The sequence below is a fragment of the Ranitomeya variabilis genome, chromosome 8 (assembly GCF_051348905.1).
Source record: "Ranitomeya variabilis isolate aRanVar5 chromosome 8, aRanVar5.hap1, whole genome shotgun sequence".
Classification (NCBI taxonomy): domain Eukaryota; kingdom Metazoa; phylum Chordata; class Amphibia; order Anura; family Dendrobatidae; genus Ranitomeya; species Ranitomeya variabilis.
The window spans coordinates 38,908,560-38,930,560 of NC_135239.1; the positions used below are offsets into that span (position 1 = coordinate 38,908,560).

The window sequence follows — 22,001 nt, forward strand, 5'->3', positions numbered from 1 at the left end:
GCTTTTGAAACTAGAAGAGTTAATAGACTACTTTTACATGCTAATAGCCTCTTAAGAAAGAAAGAGGACAAGGATTTTAGCGCCAACTATTGGAAGTAGCAATCCTTAAAAGTCAATATCAACCCTTTAATGACCCTTGCCTTGTGTCTTAGTATAATAATTTCAACCAGACACTCCATTTACAAAAACGTGTTTCTGGGTGTTTGTCCTTCATCAGGGCAAAGCAGGATATCTGATTTGACTAGGAGAGAGGCTTCAGACTTTGGGACTAAGGAAAATTTAATTTATAGAATTAAAAAAGGACAAAATGAGAAACCAGATTACCCAAGGTGTTTCAGGTGAATCAAACCTTCATTAGTCTGTATAATAGGGGTATATATAGGACAGCAAGATGTGTGTCTTTTGGCAGCTGCAATGAATGAATGGGTGTTAAAAATTTTAAAAAAAATTAAGTTATCCCCTGTCCATTGGATATGAATGGAATGGAGGTGCACATGTTCAACCTTCCCTTCATTCCTTGTCTGCGGAACTGCCATAAATAGCCATCCCATAGGCAGTAAGCTCTGTGGAGACCGAGCATGCACACTTCCACTTAGTTCAGGATTTGGCTGCAGAGCCCCAGTTTCAAGGCTCCAGAGTCCTGATCTCGCGATTGCTGGTGACCCCAGTCATCAGACCTCCAGAAATCAGCAAGTTATCTCCTATCCTATGGGGAAAAATTATTTTTTTGTTAATAATGGTTAATAATAACTGGCCATGGACAAAAATTTTTTATTGAGTAATATAGTCTCCAGGATGATCAATGCTAGTAACTAGTTTTAACTTGATATGTTAGGGAATTAGGAGCCAGTGAAGGGATCTGCAGAGGGAAGAAGTGGAGGAGAAGGAAGAAGAGAAGTGGATTAGTCTGGAAGCAGAGTTAAGGACGGACTCGAGAGGTGCGAGAGTGGTACCAGGAAGGCCACAGAGGAGGATATGACAGTAGTCGAGGCGGGAGATGATGAGGACATGCACTAACATTATCAACTAGTTCCTGTTGCTTGAGGGGTCACAAACATTGTATAAATAGGATCTTGTATTAAACAAAGCACTCGATAGGTTGGAGCCCAGTTCGAGAATTTGCATTGGGGGCCTGGTGGTACAAATTGCTTTTTGAAGCATTAGTACAGCTGTTTACTACATCCATCTTGTTGACTCCCTAGCAAAACCAGCAAATATGTTCATTTTTTTTTAATCCAAAAGAGAATTTCCCTGTTACAAAAAAAAAGTTGAGTCTTCAATAATATAGAAACAGTTACGTCTGAAGTGTTGCAGCACAAATCTGAAAGGACGCAATTTACAAAGTGCCTAAGGTTAATCAAGAATAAATTTGTTTTGTTTTCAGTCAAATCAATTACCACAGATGGGATCTCAAACTGATATATGTAGAAATGGAACAAGAATAGTAATGAGATAAATAATAGGGTTTTCTCTCTACATGGTCAGATCTGTTTCTTAGGTGACAAGATTGTAACTAGTCGGCAGAACGTGAATTACGGAAGCAGAATTGAAGGGTAGACATTAAATATTAGTCTTTGGTGGGCAGCCTACTGCAATTTTTTCTACCATCAAATTTGATTTTATTTTTCATCTTGACAGATAAAAAAAGGCATGTAGGTTTCGCTTTTATAGATTTTTGCTGGCGTCAGCTAAATGCAAAACAAAGTGCCAAACTTAAAAGGAAGATCGGTCTGCCAGAAGTACGAGCCTCAAATCATAATATGTACTTAGCTGTTCAAATGATGTAGGATTCAATAGGTGAGACACGGGAGACAATGCTTCTCGCTTATGATAGGTTTTTAAGAAAACAAACTCAAAAGTCAGACTTTAATGACTAAACCCCTTTCTAGTGTCTCTCGTGAGACTGGGTTGACTTGAGGTTCTTGATTAAAATGCGAAGCTCACCTACACACGGCGGAGGCATCTGTTTAATAGTCTAAAGCGATAGCCAAGACTGTGGAACTGTGGCTGCGAAGTACATACATCACTGGTGAATACTACTCCCGTTACAGACCCTACTGCTTAATGGGTTAACGGGCCTTGTTGGATCAGTTGTCATGCAGATTGGAAGTGCCTTGCAAAACTGTTGGCTATGTGTAATGACATACTGAGCTGTCATTAAGCTCTTTTAAAGATTTTTTTTAGTAACCTCATAGGTGGAAAGAAGTCTTAAAGAGGTTGTTTAGTAAAAAAAAATGTATTTTCTTTAATCAATACAACATCGGTTTACAGGATCTATATAGTATTACAGGTCAGCTTCATTCTCTTTAAAGGAACTGCAATACCCATTACAACCTATGGACAACAGTGGCGCTGTCCTTAAATGAAGGATGATTATGGTCAATGAACAACTGTGGTGGCGCTACAGGTAAATTGAACACTTAGTCATGTTTTGCCAAAGATTACAGACAATTACTGGTGACAATGTAAAATAAACAAATCCTTTGGGAGTGGACTATGCTTAAAATTCAACTTATGACATGATAGACTAAGGCGCAGTCAGACGGCTGTATAAATCGAAGTGAGATCTGAACACAGTGCACGGACTGGCTGGCAGCTCTCCCAATACGAGCTTGACAGCTGCATAGAAATATTTGTAGCTGTCATGCTCTGGTCGGGAGAGCTGTCAGCCAGTCCGTGTACTGCATTCCGATCTTGTTCAGAATTGTACAGCTATCTGACTGTGCCTCAAGACCAGGTTCTCACCTTAACAGGTTATCACTAGAGATGAGCAGATCGGGCTAGATTTACATCCTCCTGTTCCCATGGACTTTGCCAGGAAATTCAATTCTTAGAAATGTAAGGCTTCTTATTATACTCTGGGGTCTCTCAAGACCCCAGAACATAAGAAACGTAATAAGTAGAACAAATCCTTGAGTTCACCTCACTTTTCTGCTCCTGAGGACTTCTCTGCTCCTGACCATTATAGTCCTCATTAAGTCTTCTGTTCCCCACCATTTCTGCTGGAATCCCGGGTCCTCTCACACTGAGCTGGGACTTCCAGAACTGATGAGAACTGGGTAGTCTCAATGTAAGCGTACAAAAGGTCAAGACGTCTTGACATCACGATGTACATGCTCAGAGCTGTCCTAGTGGTGAAAACCAGAAGATGCAAAGTGAATCTGATGGGTGGCGGTGTGGAGCAGAGGGTTAAGAGAGGTGTGCAATAAGGTGAGTAAAAGTATGAGTGAGTATAAGTATTGTTTTATTTTTTTAAACTTTTTCATGGCTGTTTTGTTATTTTCATGTTGAAGCAATTTACTAAAAAATGCACATTTTACCAATACAAATTTTGTAAAAATTTTAGTGGAAGTCAATTTTACTCGAATTTATTTGCTCATCTCTACTTATCATATTAGTAAAAAGTCCATGTATTGAAGAATTTTCCACTCATCTTAATACTCAACCGCACTCCACCCCATCTGTCTTGGACACTACCTTGTTCCTTTCCCACCTTCTTATGGCAATTCAGTTTCATTCAGTTAATGGGTAATAATGAGCTACAGTGAGCTGCAATACCACCAAATGTAAGGCGCAGTGAAGATACCACCAAATATAAGGCATCGTGAAGATACACCAAATGTAAGGCGCCGTGAAGATACCAACAGTTATAAGGCGTCGTGAAGATATACCAAATGTAAGGCGCCATGAAGATACCACCAAATATAAGGTATCGTGAAGATACACCAATTGTAAGGCACCATGAAGATACCACCAAATATAAGACATCGTGAAGATACACCAATTGTAAGTCGCCGTGAAGATACCACCAAATGTAAGGCACCGCGAAGATACCAACAAATATAAGGCGTCATGAAGATACACCAAATGTAAGGCGCTGTGAAAATACTGTTAAGGGCTGGCAGAACGCACCGAGTAAATAGTGAGATGATATTTTTTGTGCGTTCGCAGCCCGGGGTCCACCGTGCAGGAGAGAAACCTGCCGCTGGCAAATGGCGGCACTATATGGCGGTAGAAGCGAACTCTGTTACTTCACAGGGTCGCCCATAAAGAAAGCACTGTGTCCTGTTTAGCTGACAGGAGTACACAGCAACTGCTGAGCTGATAGCAGTCTGTGGTCACGCAGTCAAGAGGCACACATACAATCTCCTCACCGGAGGTGCCGGTATTTTAGTGGCTTATTTCAGGCAGGGCCCTGAATGCACACACACAATCTCCTCACCGGAGGTGCCGGTATTCTAGTGGCTTATTTCAGCTGAGCTCTGAATACACACATGTATGACCACATTGGCGCAAAACTCATGACATGAATTGATACTAGCGCATTGCCGTGCGGTCATGCAAACCTTTTATAGCTGCAGCAACTTCAGGACCTTCCAAGAAGGACCAATGGAAAGCTGCCACAGAACTTGAACAGGTTCAGGACCTTCCTAGAGGACCAATGGGAGTTGCTGCAGTACCTGAGCATGTGACCCTTGATCTCCAATGAGAGATCTTACCCTGGGCATGCTCTGAAGGGGAAAAGCAGGACTTAGTCCCAAAGACGTTTGCTTGCCGCTGACCCGTACTGGCTACAATGGCAGAACCTTGAAAGGCAGCAGTAACCCTTTGCACAATATCAGGCTAAGCTAGATGCTGGGACCGACGTCTGCGCTGAGCAGAGGTGGGAACTCAATCCTTAACAGATGCCATCAAATATAAGGCGAACTGAAGGGGAAAAGGCCCTCAACTGAGCAGAACAGCTGGTCGAAAGGGGTACAAGGAGATAGAACTCTGCCAATGTGATATTAATGGGCAGTCTTAAGAATAGATTATATATATTACTGCCCTGAAAAAGAACAACAAAACATGTTTTATCCAATTTATCTATATTGTCTAGCTTGTAATCTAGTCTGTAATAGCTGATTATTGATCAACTACCATCCCATTAGATGGAGAGATCCATATAATTGTATCTGTCTATGGGATTCTCTCATCAAAAAGTGTCTTATGTTCTGGTGAATATTCTAAGATGTCAACTTTTTTTAGTAAATGGACTTTTTTCCTTAGTTATCATTACAATATGACAGCTTTTAATTTACCCTTACATAAAATATGAGTAAATCTAGTGCATAATTCACTGCATATTAAGCTAATTTTTATTTAGTACTGTGTTAAATTTTTTATACACACAAGTCACATTTACATGCTAGCAGCAATGATTTTACTAGTACCCCAGAAGCAGAATCTTACATTTATTGTATAAACGATCTGTCAATTTAATGAAGAAAATTGAAAACACAGGAATTTACACAATTTCCATATAGAAAATGTAAATAATATTCATAATAATATCTTAAAAATTCACCTAAAACTCCTGCAAGCAAACAAACTGAAAATACAGCGGCACTTTTAAAAGAAACACAGCAACCCCCGAAGGGGCAGGGTGAAGTGTCAGGTGCGCATCTCTTAACAAATCAGGAGAGGCATGAAGCTGCGTGCACCTCTGTCAGAGACTGGGCTAAGATTTGGCAAGCAAGGATTTCTACCACTTAGTCCAGTCTCACATGTCCAGATAATTCCGGTACCGGAAAAATAGGTACCGGAGTTATCCGTGTCCGTGTGTCCGTGTGCTCACGCGGCACATCAGTGTGGCACACGTGCGGCAGCCGTGTGCCGCCCGTGTGCCGACTGGGTACCACACAGACCATGCAGGAGACAGCGCTAGAGATAAGCGCTGTCCCCTGCATCTGGTGCTGAAGCCGGAATTCATTCCTTCTTCCCAGCAGCGTTCGCTGGAGAGAAGGAATGAAAAATCATTTTTTTTTTTTGTTTGTTTAAAATAAAGATCCTTGTCACCACTCCCCTCCCACCCCTGTGCGCCCGCCCGCTGGAAATAAAATACTCACCCGGCTCCCTCGATTCTTCCTCTCAGCGCCGCAGCTTCTTCCTGTATGAGCAGTCACGTGGTACCGCTCATTACAGTGATGAATATGCAGCTCCACCCCTATGGGAGGTGGAGACGCATATTCATCACTGTATTGAGCGGCACCACGTGACCGCTCATACAGGACAAGCTGCGGCGCTGAGAGGAAGAATCGAGGGAGCCGGGTGAGTATTTTATTTCCAGCGGGCGGGCACACAGGGGGTGGGAGGGGGTGGTGACAAGGATCTTTATTTTAAACACAAAAAAAAATAAAAAAACAATGATTTTTCATTCCTTCTCTTTAGCGAACGCTGCTGGGAAGAAGGAATGAATGGCGGCTTCAGTACCACAAGCTGGGGGGACAGCGCTTACTGTAGCGCTGTCTCCTGCACAGCACACGGACGGCACACTGACAGCATCCGTGTGCAGTACGTGTTTTACTTGGACCCATTGACTTTAATGGGTCCGTGTGATACTTGCGCTCCCACGAACACTGACATGTCTCCGTGTTTTTCAAACGGACACACGGTCCGTGAAAACACGCTGACATGTGCAGAGACACATTGATTTTAATGTGTCTACGTGAGTCAGTGTCTCCGGTACGTGCGAAAACTGTCACCACACGTACCGGAGCCACTGACGTGTGAAACCGGCCTTATCATGAATTTGACTAGCGGGTGTTTCCACGTCCCGCCATACACCCATCCTGTCCCAGCTCTGCCCACTTTGTCGGAGCTGGGCAAATTTGGTGTAAAAGGCTTTCAAAAGTCACAATTTTTTTCGTGCAACATGAGGCAGCTCAAAAGTTTTACAGCTTTCATGTCTGAAGTTGAAAAATTGAGCAACCTCACGTTGCACAAACATTTTGCTCCTTTTGAAAACCTTTTACTCCAGATTTCTACCAGAAAAGCTTTGATGAATCATGGCCAGTGTTTTCAAATAGTTGATGACTGGTTGAAAATCATCAATAAATTCTACATAAAATATAAGTTCTGAAGAGCAATGAAATCAGATATCACCAATCAGTCTGAGTCTTCAGTCGAAACTTTCATGGGTCCTACTCCTTTCCCTCATCTTTGCCGTCTGTCCCCTACTTTTTGCTAGGATACATTTAGTAAAAGTAGGGGCAGAAACATGTTTTATAGGAACTATCGTTATGAAAACAACATACATTTTTTATATTTTTAATAATGACTAATTGTGAAAAGTTACTTGTTTTTTTCTATTTTAGATGCACCACGGTGACATTTTGAAGACATTTTAGTGCAAACAAGAAGAATTGTTATTTCCTCACTGCCTTTTGACTAACAAGAGAATTGCATCATTGTTCTCAGTTTTTGATTAGGTTGGACACCGAGATGACTGCTGGATCTTACCTAAACCTACATTTAACGATCTAAAGGAAGCATCTCCCAATTTCACACTCTTAACCTCAGCACACTCTACCTGGTTGTTGAATTCACTAATCACTTGAATATGGTTGCCCTAATGACTGCCAGGATCTAGTCTATCCTTTTCCAAAATTCACCTTACCACCAACAATTTGTACTTTGTAATATGCAAACCAGGCACACTCGCAGTAAGTACAATATACACTCAAGGTTCAATCTCTTAAATAAGCCGGAACTGATCTGCAGTTCTCTACATGTTGAATGGAACCTTGCTGTTCTGGTTAAGTTTCAAGGGATTTCCTGGATTTTAACTTTGATAGCCTATCCTTGGGACAATAATGTCTGATCGGTGGCGGTGCGATGACCGGCACCCTCGGTGATCAGCTGTGGCGTCAGCTCACTGTAACATTAATGTGGTTGCTCAAAACTTTAATATTGATGGCCTACTGTTAGGATAGGTCATCGATGTCCGACATCCAGCACCCCATGCCGAAGTTCTGTTTCTGGCATCATCAGCAGCCGTAACTGCTCAGTTGCATATGTTAACAGAATAGTGGTTGAGCACTGCACATACTAGGATACGGCCACTATAGAGTCGACAAATGTTCCTTATTGACTGCCACCTTCTTTTTCTACAGTATGGCATCCAGAAAACACTAATCCTGGTGTCATCTACCAACACAGGAATAATGAAACTCCAACTCCTACTGTATCCACCAAAGAATGCTTGGATTTACACATCAAAGCTTTCTTCAGGTATGTGTGACACTTATTTATGAGTTTCTTCAAACATTAAAAGGTAAAGTGAAGTTATGACTGGTTTTGATGGGTAGTTTACCATGCCCTACCTTGGGCTGCAATCATAACTACTGATCATCAACTCTTGACATCATTGTTGTGAGTTATTTGTAGCTCGCCACCTCCCTAAAGCAGTCACTATAGCTCCAAGGGCTGGAACGCCTCATATGAATATTTTTTTCTCAAGAATATATTTAATATGGTCATGAATTAAACCATGACATCCACTGTTTTCTATGTTCCTAAACGCATGCATAAATGAATAAAACATGCACATATTTCCCCTTCATCTTCTCTCTGTGCCTGATGGCAATTTCCACTCTCGATTTATCCATGTTCGTCTTCCACTCCCTCGGCCCGTTTTCATCCATGCTGCATGTCACTCTTCCTTGACATAGCACCGTCACTTTCCATTCTCCTGATCATTTTATTTTCCCCCTCTGACTCTTCCTTTTCATCACTACTGTCACTCTCTATCCTACAGCTACATCTACCCTCTGCCATCTCCTGTCACCTTATACTTTTGTCCAAACAGCGTTATGAAGACTGCGCAATACAGAGTTTTCTGGTAAAAATGTACATTTTCTTTGAATTATGGTATGAGAGTCCTGTCATCCTTCCTTGGGATTGTGTTCTTAGCCTTAGATCAATCAATAAGCCGCATTCTAGGTATGAACTTGTGTCCATGTACCAAAGACTGTGCCTGTCTTTTCTTGTCTAAGTGCGTGTCACTTGTAAATAAAATATAATGGCTGACCTCTTGCACATGTTCTGCACTGCTTTGTTTCCATGGGACTTTTTTACTTTCAATTATACATAGGTACTGCCGTAAGAAATCTCGAAACCTCCGGATTTGAGTGTACCATGGAGATTTTGCGGATTTCAACCCTCGATATTGAAATGGAGAAAAATCTGTAAAAGAAATTGACATGCTGCACATTTATAACTCTGTGTCACAGGCCAATTCCCAAACAGAAAATTTCTACAGCATCTCTCCTGAAGAAGCTAATGCGAAACTGGCATTAGTGCAGGCATGATCTGTTTAACCTGGTGTCCTGGTACTTTACTGATATGACGCAGGTATCTTTTTCTATATATTTACTTTGTGAGGTTAAGTTCACACAAGTGTATAAAAAAAATCATCCAATTTTCATCCAAAAAACAAATGATTTTTCTTTTGTATTGCCGTCCACATGCCATTTGCATGCAATCCGTATATCCATTTTTTGCCATCCATATAGCATCTGGTTTTTTTTACATCAGAAGCTAATAAAACTTACAAGACTAAATACAACTTCCTAAGGAAATAATTGAATGCAACCATAGGAATCGAATGCTAGACGGATGATCCATATGGGATCCAGTTTTTTTTTTTGGTGCCCATAGACTTGAATAAGCGAGTCTCATACAAAATACGGAAGGGACTAGTGCATGATGTGAATTTTTTCATGTGGATATTTAGTTCATTTAAAGAGTTTCTTTGCTGATAAGTTATTTCCTGTGTTTTCATTGGAAAGTTAAGAGAAAACTGCTGCCAAGTACCTTTGGCCAGGCTTGGACTGGCCCACAGGAGAATCCTCTGGTGGGCCTCTATGCAAGAGTGGGCTAGCTCCCTCTTATATGAGCAGTACTTGGCACTCTATACTTGAATCACTATGTACAGACAGAGGCAGCATCTTATTCATCTAACAATCTACCCAGTTCATTGTTTTATAAATTTGTGATTGAGCATAATGTCACATTTGGGTGTAGTTGAAAAGTGGGGGCCCTGGAGTCGATTATTGGTGGGCCCTTGTCACCCTAGTCTGACACTGCCTTTGGCAATGGCTTATCTCCTCCTTATCTCCAATCCTTCTCTCCTCTGACATCATCTGTCGGGAAGATGCGAGAGGTCTCTATAGCCGTCAGATTGCTGCCCTGTCCTACTGACATTGGCGGATTTGAACAACAATTATCTACTGTAATATATTTGAGGTCTCTACATGCAGATTTTCATGTAGATTTGTAACCGAAATTACCTGGAAATTCTACACACACCACCCTTATTAATTCTGCCACATTTAATATGCAAATATGCCTAGATAGTGGAAGGTGATCATTTTCTTTAGCCGGTTCATCGTTACCATACAGCCACTAAATTTAGGTTTCCTCTACTGTCCATAGATGGTCAATTTTGCTCCCCATTAATGACCAGGTCCATGCTAATGTACAATCCGTCAGCATTCATGTTCACCACTCAGTCCACATTCCAACTATTGGTGCCAAACTCTCTCAGCACAATATATGAATATTCTTACAAATCCCCAGTACGTTAATCTAGCCCTTTAAGAAAAAGGCAACATTAAAGTCTACACAGGCAGCCAGATTAATTCCCGTCCTTACCTAGATACAGAGGGAGACAACTTTCTAAGACTGGAACTGACTTTGCTTCTAGGGCTTGACATAATCAATTTAATAAAATATCTCCAACGTGTTAAGTTGGAGCCTCAGACAGATTTTAGCCTTGTTTGCTTCTAATAGAAAGGTGAGAAATTGAACTATCTTCACTTCTGCAGCTGCTCCGCCACGAGCAATAACAAATCAACCTACTGTAGTCCCAGACACCGGCGCTTCTTGGTTTTTAGGTATTAACTCAAACACCTATTTGTAGTCATTAATTGTTTGCCTTGACTATAGTAATTATCCAACTCTTCTCTTTCACACAAATTAACTGCTAGATTGTTCTCAATTTCACGGTAATGGAAAGTAATATAAATTGGGCCCAATTAGGACACCCCTCCTCCAAATGCCTGTCAATAATACTGTTATTTCAAGGGTGTCTCACTCACCACGCACTACCAAACTTCTGTTGTCCATTTTGAGAAGTCACTCTGCATCCGTTCTTTCCAACCCCTTGTTCTTTCTTTTGCATTTTAATATTTAACAGCATTGTTAACATTTATATAAATATTTAAATTATGTCTGGAGGGTTTTTTTAAACTTAGACTGTATCTCATATGAAAAAAATCTAGGTATAATAATATTTTAGCAGTAATTCACCATCATTAGAGTGTGACTCATACTGAGCTCCAAAAATCATTATGAGCTCCAAAAAAGCAAACACAAGCTGGAGTAGACCCTTGTCCAAAAAAATCTACATGCGTCTCCTGTATTTCCAATAACTAATCATAAAGCACCCTTTAAGATCTTTATGCTGACATCACATTTCAGTCCACCTTTGGAATTATAAAGTATGTAGAGAAATTGTAACATTGGCCACTGAATAGACTTACACTGGCATAAATTCCAACTGTCCCAAATTGGCCAATTCTGTGAATGTGTGTAAAACATTGGACTGCACTCGGGTGTCAGCCAGTACAGTCCGATGGACTCACACAGAGTCAATGTAGAAGAAGGCAAAATTAGGTTATCCGTCTTCTCCACACCTGTGTTCGGATTCTCTCTTGTGAGAAAATCGGATCACACTCAGATCAAACTCTTACAGAGTTTGATGTGAGTGTCATTAACATAATTGGTCATGAGAAAATATACAGCATTGCGAGCGGGCCCTCATGTCATCAAAAATACCTAACTACCAATTTTTTTTAATAAAATTAAAGAGCTGTAGTCCAAGTTTCGAGGCATTTTCGCCCCTACTAGACATCAACGTTTTAATACTTCTAGGAGGTTAAATCTGCCATAAATGCTTGCAAAGTGGAAAGAACGGAGAGTAGATTATATAAGGGAAGGCAAACCCCCTACTGTACATTATTACATCCCGTCCTGTGGATATTGAAGTGCTGCTGGGACTAAATATGCCATGACCAGCGCTCTCCATGCATCCTGCGCTGTATCAAGTGACCTTCATTTGCACGTTCCAGCAGGACGGACTCTGAATATCGCAAATTACTTTCTCATTGTGCAATGCAATCTACAATATAAGACAAACCGGCAACGTAAAATGGCAAACATAATCTGCAGATAAAAACACAGAGATGCTCAGTCACAGCCAATTTGTTCCCAGACTCATCTACCTGTGGAGGCAGATTTACATGAATGGAACATGTAGCAGCCCGGAGTCAGTATTCACATTGCACTAGTTGTGATAAATGAGGCATAGCCTCTTGGTAATGTGTTGTGTTTCGGGGACGTGAGGGGACAACTATGGACTATGCAAAGACACAGGGTCATCAAGACCAATTCAATTTAGAGCTTTTATACCCCCTGAATGTCAGAAAACAAGGGTTGAGCTCTACGCAAACCATAATAGCATCGGCTCCCTGCGCTTAAAGTACAGAACATGTCAAATGAATGACTATTCCTTTGTACAGAAAGATTATTTCGAAAAATTGAGCCCTATTGAATACAGTACTGAGAAATTATGTGCAGCAGATTGTAATTGTTGTACAGTTCATTTACATATCGTAATTAATTGAGATCTGGATTCAAGTGTCTATTTTATGTAAAGTATCAGGATCCGAATCGCGTCAGTGCGGAGACTCGGCGCAATCAGATACGAAGAGTCCAAATTGTAGACATAAAGCTGTACATCTCCAGGGAATATAAAAGTCATTACTGACCAGGTGATGAATGAATTCAAGTATCTGCTGATGAAATGATGAAAAAAAGAAACATGGCCATAAATAATACATAAACGGAAATACAAAACCAGCAATAAGGTCGGCAAAGTGGACCTCAACTAAATTAACATGTCGCCTGCGATACATTAGGGGAATCGGTATAAATGTGAACATATACCCCAATGATTACTCACAATAACATAACTGCAAAGAGGTGAAAATTAATTTGCTATATTTCTCCAAAGCGTATGCGGGTATTCTAAAGTTCATTAACTAACGTGGTCCACTGAAAACCGCCATAGACTCATCTAGCTTTATATAACTAAATCAGCTTCTCTGATTAGCACCTAAGAAAATTAAAAAAGTAACCTTAATTTTAATTTTTACTTCACAACTAAATAGTACATATGAAAATGAATAATTTCGTAATGTATCTTATCAGAGAAATTTGCTTCTTTCACTGTCAATTCATGGGTGCAATCTGAATTCAGTGAAGATACATTTTCCCATTAAGATAGAGATGACAGTTGGTGCTTACAAGATTCTATGGAGGGGGAAGGGGGAGGAGCTAGAGGGAGACACATACATTCTAGGGAGGAGCTAGAGGCAGACAGCCATTCTAGGGAGGAGCTAGAGGTAGACACAGACATTCTAGAGAGGAGCTAGAGGAACACAGACATTATAGGGAGGAGCTAGAGGTAGACACAGACATTCTAGGAAGGAGCTAGAGGCAGACACAGACATTCCAGGGAGGAGCTAGAGGGAGACAGACATTCTAGGGAGGAGCTAGAGGCAAACACAGGCATTCTAGGGAGGAGCTAAAGGCAGACACAGGCATTCTAGGGAGGAGCTAGAGGCAGGCACAGACATTCTAGGAAGGAGCTAGAGGCAGACACAGACATTCTAGGGAGGAGCTAGAGGCAGACAAAGACATTCTAGGGAGGAGCTAGAGGCAGACACAGGCATTCCAGGGAGGAGCTAGAGGAACGCACAGACATTCTAGGGAGGAGCTAGAGGCAGACAGACATTCTAGGGAGGAGCTAGAGGAACACACAGACATTCTAGGGAGGAGCCAGAGGCAGACACAGACATTCCAGGGAGGAGCTAGAGGAACACAGACATTCTAGGGAGGAGCTAGAGGCAGACACAGACATTCCATGGAGGAGCTAGAGACAGACACAGACATAGTGCTGCAAGGGCTCCATAAAACTTTATGAGAACAAACTGTCATATCTGAAGTGTACATGGCTATATTTTCTTCTCAGATTCAACCAAATGCAGCAAGGTTGATTGGACGGCACTTCACAGTACAGATGGACAATGACCTAAAACATACTGCAAAAGCAGCCCAGGAGTTTTTCTTTAAGGCTAAGAAGTGAAATATTCTGCAATGGCAGAATCAATCACCAGATCTCATCCCCATCGAGCAGCATTTCACATGCTTAAGGCAGAAAGACTCACAAACAAGCAACAACTAAAGTCAGCTGCAGTAAAGGCCTAGCAAAGCATCACAAAGTAGGAAACCCAGCGTTTGGGGACATCCATGGCTTCCAGTCTTGCCTGCAAAGCATTCTCTACAAAGTATTAAAAATGAACATTTTATTTATAGCAAAGTAAATTTGTCCAATTACTTTTAAGCCCCTGAAATGAGGAGGCGTTGTAGGAAAATGGTTGCAATTCCTAAACGTTTCACAAGATGTTTTTGTTCAATCCCTTTAATTAAACCTGAAAGTCTCCAGTTCAATTGCATCTCAGTTGTTTCATTTTAAATACAATATAGCAGCATGCAGAGCTGAAATCACCAAGACTTGGTCACTGTCCAAATATTTCTGGACCTAACCGTATCTGCTATTCAGCTGCTGTCACTGATAGGTGTTTAATCCTTAAGGGAGTTAGCTAGGACTTTTTTTCCTACGGAGCTAAGAACTTACAAGCAGACAGTTGAAAACTACCTGCATGATGTCTGCCAGGTCAGAGGGGTCAAGGACCGCTCCTGCCGGCAATTCTACTGTTTCAGTTGGCCTGACATAAATAGATTGGTGTATTCTCTTCCGGTGTGCTCTATTGGTGGGGTGTCACTGCTAATGGCATTCTGATTTACAGCAGGTTCCCTTCCATCTAACTGCGGGGAACCGGCTGTAAATCAGCATGACATTGACAGTGGCACCCAATCAACAGAGCAGAGCAGAAGAGAAGAAGCTGCTCTTTCAACGTGAGGTTATCGGAAGCCATAGAATCAATGGCAGGAATGGTCCGTGACTGCTCTGAGCAGGTAGAGATCAGCACTGGCCAGCAACTACCTGCCTGTTGGTTCTTAGCCCCATAAGAAAAAAATACAAAAGTCCCGGATAACCCCTATAATCAGGGACCTATGAATTTAGGATGGATAATGCATTCATGTACTGGTTAATTAGAAGTAAAATTGGAAAAGTAAAAGTGTAATAGAAGATTCTAATTTTGGGTGCTGCTTATCTTCTATTTTTCTACTGCTTTAGTGTAAGCTCCATGAATACTTTTTTCTCCAATGCATTAGGGCAAATCTATGACCAATGACTCCAGATTAGTTGTATTCTATAGTGGGACTATCAGGTTCCTTGTAGTTAATTTCTTTTCTCATCATTGGCTCAAATAGCTGAAGCCTTGTCCTTCCCCGGCGGAGCTCTTCTCTGCAGCTCTGATGGATCAGATTGGCAGCAAGGTAGAAGCACCAAGTCTTACATAAACTTCACCAACAACTCAGTGAAGGGACAGCGAAACATGTCCTGGGGTGAAACAAGTCTTACAAATATAATAGAGGTGAAAAAATGGGCGGTTTACGTTACGCTAATATGATGATTTATTACAGAGGCAGGGCTACTTAGTAGACTGGCTGGAGGGGCACATTCCCTGGGTTCTGGATATTAGGGGGGTATTTCGATACAGAAACAATGAAGTTAACAACATTCTTCCTTGTTAATAATAGATATAACTTGATTACCTGATGTTCTGGGTAAAATAATATAAGGTGAGTAGGGAATATTTTTTGTAGTAACCCAACTCAAAGGCATTTAGTGCATAGTAAGCCTAAGAATTGAAAAGAGGTTCTCCAAGAAATTACAAGTTGAGTAAGAAGTTTCAGTCTTGGAATGATACTAACAGCCCACATGGAGCAGAGAGATCCATCAATGTGACTGCTCCCGTGATTGATTTACTTGCGCTCAAGCTCTAATCTCCTTAAAGGGATATGGACTGAGGTCTCCTTGTAAATCATGGGCATTTATTTTTAGATAAACTTAAAAAGCAAAAACATAATCGAAATGTACATTAAAAATTGACCTATTTCAACGTGATATTTAAGGTGTTACACAAGTCTTCAGGATCAATAATAGTGTGTTCAGAAATTGTAGCAAGTCCTCATAGTGGATTACGGGTTGTGCTCAGTAACCTACAGAGAGGTCGGCGTTGTTATACTGATTATAATGATAACTGGGTGATGAAATCCGTCTTGTGGTTATTGTTTAATCTTTATTTTCAGTTTTGAGTTAATGAGATTCTCGTACTGGTGCAGATCGCCGATAGCTGCTATTGCGCACGTAGAGACATTTTTTTTTTCTCTAGCAAGATGCCTCTGTCGGCCCCTGCTGTCGGCCTCTGTCGGCTTTTTTTCTTCTGAAGATATATATAATATTCATTATGTAAACTAGAGGGCAGGTCAGTTAGGGATCAGTGACCTGTCAGAAGCCATACTGGTGAATAATACAGGCTGCCCCAGAGCACGAGCATATTATTAACTCAAAACTGAAAATAAAGATTACACAACAACCACAAGACAGATTTCATCAGCCAAGGTATCATTGTAATTAGTATAACAGCTGATAAAGTTTGTGCATCTCTGACACTTTTGTCTAACTTTTGTCTGAGAGCCGCAATAACACTTGGATGTTAGTGAGAATTACTTTCTGAGGGCACATTGAAAGTATATGCCGTAACTATCTGATATGTGCTGCTTCCATTTTAAGGACTCTCACTGTCACTGGGATACCGCGACAGAGTGGGGTCAGATGATCACAGCATCTAGGGACTCATACACCTGCAGGAGTTATAACAGCTTCAATGTCCTATTAGCAGTTCTGGATTTATTTGCTCAGGTGCTGCAAGGTTTACATTGCTTAGTTGGACTCCTGGAGTTCTCTGTCTTGGGTTGTATTAGCTGTTTTGAGTTTGTTACCCCCAACAGGTATAACCACCCTCCTCCTTGCTTCCGATCTTGCCAGTGATAGTTGGCACTACCTGGTTTGGAGCTGAAGGAGAGAGGTCAGTATTTGGAGTAGGCAGTTGGAGAGTTTGTCAGGAGATTGCTTTGTGGAGTTGAATTGCATGTTTAACCTTATCCTCTCCCATTCGGTTTCTTCCTTCCAATTCCTCCCTTCTTTCCCACTCTGTTGTTTTGTGAGTGAATTTGTTTGATTGCAGCTTTCTTTTATCCCTGTTTGTTTACTCTATTTGTCTGGTTAGTGTTTGCCTATATACTTCGACCTCACACCTCTCTAGGTGGGGGAGGGAACAGATAAGAGAAATATAGGAGCATATGAACCTATGAGACCCTGTCATCTCCACCATCTGGGGTAATCTCAGGAACAGGGATAGCCTAGGGTGCCCCTAGTTCAAGGGATCCTGTAGGTGCCCATAGTCCCTTGTCGCTATGTGATACCCACCTATCAAGAAAATTAAGGTCCCATTCTCCCCATAAACAATCCAGAAAGGACAAGACCAAGCATTTAGCTTTCTCCATTGAACTAAAATGGGTTGTCTGGTGAAATCTAGTTAGCACCTATCTACATGGTAGATGATCATTATTTGACTGGTGGGGAACATCCGTAGGGACGCGCACCAATCAGCATAACTGGCACTACTATCCCCATTAGAATGAATGGGCTGTGTGCATGCCCAACCGATGATCCATTTTTTCCCTATGGACTGCCAAGAGCTGCATTTGGCTTTTTCTGGCAGAGAATGAATGGAACAGCAGACTAGCATCCTACCCGCAGCTTCATTTTCTTACAGGGGTAAAAGTGCACATTCTGCCGATCAGTGCAGGTCCCGGTGGTCAGGCACCCAATGATCAGTAAGTTATCACCTTTTCTATGGATAGATGATAACTTGTTTTAAGCAGAGATGCTGAAACAGTGTTTTCCTTCCCCAATAATCTACAGTCAATATAGCAGCACTTGTGTGTGGTCAGTTCCCCTAATTTATTCCTTTTTGTGCTACAGAACTCCTTTATTATGCCAAAATATAGGGGGTCCCAGAAGTGGCCACAGAGTAGAACCATTAGTACTTGCTCATTTTCTCCCTGACTTTCAAAATACAAGTGCGCAGGTACCAGATACTGTGAAGCCTGTCTGCGACCAGATGGTTGAGGTGGTACCCCACTTGAAACACTCTTCTAATTGGATGTGCAACCATTTATTACTACTCTTTGAGTACTGCCAATGAGTCAGTTATGAATCCACCTAAGCGTAGCCTTGTCAATCCCATACTTGGTCATTTTTTAAATAAGGATAGTATGAGTTACTTTATCAAATGCTTTGCTGCAGTTGAGATATACTATATCTACTGCATTTCCCTTATCCACCCAGTCAGTGATTCCATCTTAGAAGGAAATCAGATCAGTCTTGCATGATTTGTTTGCTACAAACCCATGCTGGCTCAGGTTAATTATTGTATTCTTTTCCAAGCACTTACATATAGAAGTAAGGCTCACTGGCCTGTAATTTCCTAGCTTCATCTTGTTTCCTTTTTTGAAGATAGGGACAGCATTTGCCCTTCTCCATTCTTCTGGGACTTCTGTTCTCCAGGATTTTTCAAAGATTGTGGCTATTGGTTCTGCAAATTCAGCTAACTCTTTCAGTACCCTAGAATGTAATTAATCTGGACCAGGAGATTTTAATTCATGTAAATTAGCTACGTGTTCCCTCATTTCTCTGTTCATAGATAGTGGGGATTATTTTATTCCTTCGATGGCACAGTGAAGATCAGTTGATGTTACAATTGCTTTCTTAGAGAAAACAGATGCAAAAGAATTTAAAAGTTTGGGCTTCTCAAAATAATTTTTTACCACTTCATCATTTTCATCCTGAAAAAGTCCTATAGCATAATTTACTTTTTTTTGCTTTTGACATACCTCCAAAATATTTTTTTACTGCTTTTGATCTCCCTTGCAAGCCTCCCTTCATTACTGGCTTTAGCTTTTCTAACTCTTGCCCTGAATTCCCTCCAAACAGCATTACATTCTTCTTTAGATATGCCTACCTCTTTCTATTAAATATACATTTCTTTTTTCCTTCTTAACAAGTGTTTATGTTCTGTGTTCATCCATCCTCGTTTATTTAAATGCTTCCAATTCTTCCCTCTTTTCGGGATTGTTACCGATTGTTACTGATTGTGAGAATTTAATTTAGCAAAATCTCCCATCCTTTTTGGACTTTATGTCACACCTTTTCCATCCAGTCCACTCTCCTTTAAATCTAAGTCATGCCTCATGGCAGAACAAACTGCAAAAAGTGTCAAAAATACAGAATAAATTGGTATAAAACAGAGTGCAACCTTTTACTGCCATAGAAATGTATTGCCCGTAGTATGAAATGGGGGCAATGGGCAAAGAAAAGTACGATTTGGAGAGGCTTGCACAGCAATCTTATGCAGTCGTTCTCCAAATTACCAGCAAAACAAAATAAACCATAAAAGTAAAAGGGAATTTAGGCAGAATTATAAAAAGAAACTTAAGTCAAAACTGCTGAAGCCTGTCTCAGACAATTAGGTGCCGAGCACTAGAATACTTGTATTATACAGTAAACTTGCTAAATCCCACAAGTGTCTGCCCTAAGCACATTACCATAAAACACTACTTATTTCTATGTGTCCAGCCCATTGTAATGTTAAAAGGATGAGCAAAAGCTTTCTCCCTTCAGTAAGCAGGATGGATTATTCATGTCAACTACAGATAGTTCAAAATCCCAGTGTAATCACCTGGATTATAAAGGCCTGATGGGAAAATACGCCGCTTACAAATAAAAAACACCGCCACTCCGGCTCCATTTCCATTTCGCAGTTTTATACAGTTGCAGTGGAGACATTAATAAAATAATGCGACCACAAACAAGGCTCATAAATATAGCAGCCTCAGTCAACCATATTTAAGTTGTCCGGAAACTACCAATCAATGTTTTTCCTAAACATGTCTGGTTCCTAAAACCTCCTACACCGAATTTTCATAGGCTGACATACATGATTACAGATAACAGGTGTGGTTTCATTGATGGTATCAAAGTTTACAATGCGGATAAAAGTAGATTGACTAATCCTTAAAGGTGTATTCCCATCTCCAAGATCCTATCCCAATATGTAGTAGGTGTAATCATAATAATATTAGCAGATACCTCCAATTAGAAGTGTAGTATAGTTCTTCTGATTAGCTCTGTTGCTCACCCCATGTGCAGTACATTACAGTCGCTTAGGTATCCATGGTTCTAACCACTAACAACTAACTGTCACTATACGAGTGGTTGCAGCCATGGCTACCTAAACTACTGTAATGCCCTTCACATGGGGTAAGCAACATAGTTAATCAGGAGAACTATACTATATTTCTAATTAGAAAATATTTGCTATTGTTATTATTATAACACAATACAACATACTGGGATAGGATCTTGACGATAGGAACATCCCTTTAAGGCAACATTCATACATCCATGTGTTATCATACAAGAGCAACAGAACTATTTTTTTTCGAGTATCATCTTAGTCACTTCCATTTTCAGTTCATCCATTTTTCACTGAATCAGTTAGACTCTGAACTTGTTTTCATTCATTGATTCATAAAAGTTATTTGTCAGGAGGTTTTAGCTATGTTATCTGACAGCATCAAGATGTAGGGGCTGAGATTCTGATTCCAGCGATGTATCTCTTAGTTTACTGGATATAGCAGTAGATGTAGCAGTGCTGTAAATCTAGCAGTGCTCAAAATACTGAGCCGTTGCCCACACCACTGATTGGCTGCTTTCTGTGTATGCAGCATATTGACAGAAAGCTGCTAATCAGTGCTGGGATTGTGGTTGGACTAGGAGGCACGAGGGCAGCTTGTCCTGTAGTGATAATCTCCTGCTGATAAAGCACTAATTTTATTAAAACAGCAAAGCTCAACCCAGTAAATGACACATTGCTGGAAACAGTCTCTGCCCCTACATCATGTTGCTCTCAGATTATGTAGCAAAAACTTGCAGACAGATTCCATTTAACAACAGATCAGTTAAAAATGGATGGAACTCTGAAGTACAATGTCTGTCTTCTATGTTTCTTCTCCATAGAGTTAAATGGTCAAGTCTGATCTGCACAATGGACGAGAATAGGATGCGCTCTGAGCATCACGGATCGGAGACACTGATCCGTTTTACAACTGATGTGTCAATGGATCAATGAAAAAAAAATTGGGCCAATCTAACATTCTATTATTCTTTCCGAACATTCTAGGGCAGGTTTCTGTCTGTTTTACAAGGCAATTACCTCCCTAGACAAAAAAAATCTTTCAATTGCTAATTAAAAGAATTTATGAATTAATTCATAATGATACAGGAAAGATATATATCTTGGTACCGTGTTAGCCAGTAGATAGAATAATATTTGGAATTGAGAGTCCTCAGTGGTTGATACCTTTTAATGGCGAACCGAAAAGATGGTAACAAATTGCAAGCTTTTGAGACTACCCAGGTCCCTTCATCAGGCACAGACACCAGGCTATGCCTGATGAAGGGACCTGTATAGTCTCGAAAGCTTGCAATTTGTTACCATCTTTTCGGTTCGCCATTAAAAGGTATCAACCACAGGGGACTCTCAATTCCAAATATTATTCATAATGATATTTCCTTTAGTTATTTATTTTCTATTCCCGGATAACCTCTTTAAGGGATGTAACAATCTGCTGGAACGGTGGCATATCTGACAAGCATAGATAACCCTACAGTGCCTGCAGAAAAAGATAGATGACGAGTCCACTTTAAGTCAGGCCCAAAGGGCTTGTACTATATCTCCAAAAATACCGTCCTCACTGTTCATCTTCACAACAAGAGACTGATTTAGATCATCACATGCGCAGGAGCCGACTTGTGTTCCTAAATCCTGCTCCTTCAGCTATAAGTCACAATCCCTGGTTTGCGACATAGTGGGTCGTAATGACATGATTTGCTCCATCAAGCCGCACAGGTTATTACAACACACATATATAGTAATTATTGCCACCAGATGTTCAACCCAAATGATATAGAGATTTCAGCATATTTCACTCAATCTAACAAATCACTCCCCAGAACA

The 22,001-nt window shown here is 40.7% G+C and overlaps 1 protein-coding gene and 1 long non-coding RNA gene across 8 annotated transcripts in view; one reads left to right on the forward strand and one right to left on the reverse strand.

Moving 5' to 3' along the window:
* LOC143787479 (uncharacterized) overlaps nt 1-7,193 on the forward strand; it is an 86,933-nt gene extending 79,740 nt beyond the window's left edge. For both annotated transcript variants that reach the window (XR_013218379.1, XR_013218378.1), the window contains exons 3-4: nt 2,313-2,407; nt 7,137-7,193. This is a non-coding gene — a long non-coding RNA (uncharacterized LOC143787479). The remainder of the gene's footprint in view (nt 1-2,312; nt 2,408-7,136) is intronic.
* The window catches only part of ASTN1 (astrotactin 1), a 476,663-nt gene that overhangs the window by 430,362 nt on the left and 24,300 nt on the right, over nt 1-22,001 (reverse strand). The gene's annotated exons all lie outside the window — the stretch shown is intronic.